This window comes from Zingiber officinale, chromosome 6A (genome assembly GCF_018446385.1).
Source record: "Zingiber officinale cultivar Zhangliang chromosome 6A, Zo_v1.1, whole genome shotgun sequence".
Lineage (NCBI taxonomy): Eukaryota > Viridiplantae > Streptophyta > Magnoliopsida > Zingiberales > Zingiberaceae > Zingiber > Zingiber officinale.
The window spans coordinates 150,408,674-150,413,146 of record NC_055997.1 but is presented as its reverse complement, the minus strand read 5'-3'; positions in this window follow the sequence as shown (position 1 = coordinate 150,413,146).

The window sequence follows — 4,473 nt, the reverse complement described above, 5'->3', positions numbered from 1 at the left end:
GGAAAGGGAAACAAAATACAAGCGCAAAGCTTACAATGAGTACAGAAAACCCTAACCCTAGCTTCTCTTCTTGCCTTTGATCCGCCTCTTGAGGATGTCTATTATGGCATATAGATATTGTGTGTGATTGGACCCTTGGACATGTCAAGGGCATTATTTTGTGTGCATGATTGTATGTATCAAATACAGCAGGAGTTGTGTTATTTTTAAAATTTTATTTTTGTTCGATCTAGAATATATGTACATTCCTTTATGGAATATAGGATCAATGTATGTTGTTGGATCGAGACCGCGCTAGAGGGGGGGTGAATAGCGCTCGTGGCTAAATCGTTCGTTTATCGGAATCGTAAAACTATCAAAGTAAATAAACCTCGTTCAGAAATTAATGCAGCGGAAATAAAATAGAGAGACACACACAGAAGAACACGGAGGATTTACTTCGTTCGGAGCCTAAGGCGACTCCTACTCGAAGGCCCGCAATCCTTGATCGCTTCCGGTGGGCAACAACTATAAGCTCAATAAGAATTACAAATTACAATGAAAGTATTGAAATAACTTTATACCGACAACTTTAAGAAAGAAGAAAATTGGAGCTCCGGGTCGTCGGAATGTCACAGCAGCACTTCGGAATGATTTTGTTAGCAGCACGTTGAAGAGGGAAAGCCTGGAACTTGATACTTTGAAGTGCTGGTTGAAACCCCCTTATAAAGGGTGTTCAAGGCGCCTTGAAGGCTGTTTAAGGCGCCTCCATGCTGCCGAGTCTTCCGCGTGGATCAAATCTGATCTGGTCGAACTTCATCCCTTTAAGGTGCCTTATCCCCTGCTCAAGGCGCCTTCCAAGGCGCCTTATACCCTCATGAAGGTGCCTCCATTGAAGCTTCGCAGCCAGATCAGCTTTTGCACCCGAGGCGCCTCCAAGCTCCATGGAGGCGCCTCGGACACTGTTCATCCGAGGCAAATCTTCGTTATTTTGTACCTGCAAGACATGTTAGTCCCAAACAACATCCTGCAACACCAAGTTAGCACAAAATAATAGCATGAATAATAAAGAATGTTTATGACAGTCTCCGGACTATCCGGGTCTGACTTCGGATTTCCAACCGGAAACCCTAGGTCGACCCGACGCCTACTGTTCCCTCTACGGGGAACGCGTCCTCACCTACTCCACTCAGGAGATTTACCTGTTGCCAGTCGATCCTCCAGATCGACTGGACTTTTGCTCAGCACTCGATGCTTCCGGACTTTCTGCTGGACATCCGCTTCCCGGCTAGTCCAGTCTTTCACCTGGTTCGCGACACCAGGACTTTCCACCTAGGGTTACCACCCCCTAGGGCTTTTGCCTGAAGTCATCGACCTGTCAAGACTTTCCGCATAGGGTTACCACCCCCTATGACTTAGGGTTACCACCCCCTAGGGTTTTTCCCTTTGCCTAACCGCAGCTAGGACTTTCCTGAAATCCTCAAGTAGACTTGTTAGAATACAAAACACCTTAACTTTGAATCATTTGCCATTATCAAAACACGAGTTCGATCGTCGGATGCTTCCCGCACCAACAATCTCCCCCTTTTTGATTATGGCAACTCAAATTCAAAGTTAAGTAAACAAACGAATAGATAAACATTTTTAACACAGGCAAATTTGCTAAGAATAGATGAACAAATTTAAAAATGCAAATTTGCTTGAGTTACTAATTTAAAGTTTTAGCGCCAACTATATGCTCCCCCTTAACTGTTGCTCCCCCTTTACTGTTGCTCCCCCTTTTATATTATTTTAAATTTGAATTTTCCATTACACTACTCTCCCCCTTTGTCATATATCAAAAATAAGCAAGAATAGGCGTTTGTATAACTAGATTTTGAGACCATTTAACAGTCATTTTTCATGATGTTAGCTCTTTGGAAACTTAGTTAACATTATTAAACTGTTAGGAAGTGGATCTTTTTGATAGATTTTAAGAGTTAGTAAAAAAAAAATATAATTTTTACTTTAGGAGAAAAGTTGATTTTTAATTTTTTGAAGGTACTGAGTTAAGTTTTGAAAAACTGTGCGGGAATTTACAAAGTTAGATTTCAAAGTTAGCTAAGTTCAACAAAGTTTTGAAAATTGAGATTGGAACTTAGCTTAGCTCTTTACAAGTATTGAATTTTGAAACCTTAGGTTAACAGTAAACTTAGCTTAAGTTTGAACAATATTTAAATTTTAGGACAAGGTTATTCATTCAAATTCAGTTGGTCCTTAGGTCCAAGCATGAGTCATGTTCAATAGATTAATTTATTAGGTATCAGAGCCCTAAAAATCAAAACACTCTTAACTAGAGAATTGAGTATCATTTACCAACTGTCTAACCTTTAGTTACTTGCTGATTGCCTACAGGACAACAACTTTCACATGGTTAGTCAAGTTAAGTTTTACTTTGGTCCAGATAGACTTGACTAGAGCTGGAAGACTTAACTTGATTAATGTATATTGCGTATTTAACGCCCAGACTCATATTGAAGCACCGATATAAGCATTCTTGAGTCCAGGCTATACCCTATGCATCTCACGCCGTTCTATGTTTTTTCAATCATAATCAAGGTATACCTAGGTGTTTGTGAGATGCTCTGGTTTAATTCTAGGGGAACATGATTTCTAAGGGGTGAGCATAGGCTAAGTCCAGTTATTTTTGAAAAATCTAATCAATTGGAATTTTGAAAATAATCTTTTTTTATAATTTGAAAAACAATAATAAAAACAAGATGAGACACCTAATTTTAAAAAATAGCACATAAGTACTCAATAACATGTCCAGACAGTAAAAAAACAGGATACAATCCAAAATGATGAGTAAGATAGGTAGATCAATCCAAAAATATGAGTATGTAGGACCGTTAGATTCGATAGAGGGGGGGGATGAATATCGATTTGAAAATATTGAGTATAAGCGCAGCGGAAAAGTAAAGTAGACACAGGGTGTTTTTACTTCGTTCGGAGCCTGTGACGACTCCTACTCGAAGGCCCGTACTCCTTGAGTACTTTCGTTGGGCAATTCACTAACAATTCGGATAATTACAATTTAAGTACAAAAAAGATGCTAATAAAAAAAACAAAGCTGTACCGACAGACAAGGAATTTAAAAGAGCGGGAACGTGTCGTCGGAGCTTTGTGAGCGTCGTTTGGAGCAGAGCGAGTAATCTCAGAGTTCTCAGATGTGAAAGATGATCATGAAGCTCCTGCCTGGGGCTTCTTTTATATGTTGCTCCGGGCGCCTGGATTCCTTCGCTGGCCAAGGCATTCGAGCCGCCTCCAATAGCTCAGGAGGCGTCTTGAGCATTGTTCACTCGAGTTATTCTTTGTGTATTTCAGCTCTTGTAAAACAAGTTAGTCCAAACATCAATATACTCTACAAAATAAGGTTAGCACATTTATAAAAATAGTATGACTTAGATCTTGTCTTCCCAGAACTAAGCTTTAGTCATGATCTCAGTTTAGACATCCGAAATGGACTTAACCTGGATCGGCGCTTATAGTTCCTCCGAGACGCGTCCTCACTGGATCACTCCCTCCAGTGACTTACCTCACGACCCGTCTGGACTTCTTGCCAGCTATCCGGTCAGCCCGTCGACCTAGCTGGACTTCTTGTCAAGCGTCCGATCAGCCCGTCGACCCGCTTGGACTTCTCGCCAGCTATCCGGTCAGCCCGTCGACCTAGCTGGACTTCTTTCCAGACATCCGGTCAGCCCGTCGACCTGTCTGGACTTCTCCTGCACACTCGATCAAAGTGTCAGACAACAACAAAACTAACTTAATCCATTTGTCATTCATCAAAACCTAGGTTAGACCGTTAGTGCTACCCGCACCAACAGAGTAAGTGTCCAGAATAGAATCAAGCAGGTGGATCGTCAGCTGGAGGATCGGCTAAAGGCTGCTCGGGTGCTGGCTGATGTTGTCCCTGACGCCGAATCTCGCCTCGGAGAGATGCGAAACCAGCAGCCATCTCAGATCGCATAGATCGAAGAAAACGATGGCTGTCTAACACAGCTCGTCGCGTCTGAGTGGTCTGGACCTCAAGTCGAGTGAGTCCGTCCTCGACAGAGAGTGATGCTGAAGATGAGGGCCCGGCTGAGGTGGAGGGTCCAGCAGAGGTAATTTTTAAAAGAGTTTTTAAAGAATTTTTAAAATAATTTTTAAAGAATTTTTAAAAGAGTTTTAAAAGAATTTTAAAAGAGTTTTAAAAGAATTTTAAAATAATTTTTAAATAATTTTTAAAAGAGTTTTAAAAGAATTTTTGAAATAATTTTTAAAGAATTTTTAAACAATTTTTTAAAGAATTTTAAAATAATTTTTAAAGAATTTTTAAAAGAGTTTTTAAAGAATTTTAAAATAATTTTTAAAGAATTTTTAAAAGAGTTTTAAAAAAATTTTTGAAATAATTTTTAAAGAATTTTTAAACGAGTTTTTAAATTTAATTTTTAAAGTAAGTTTTCAAAGTTG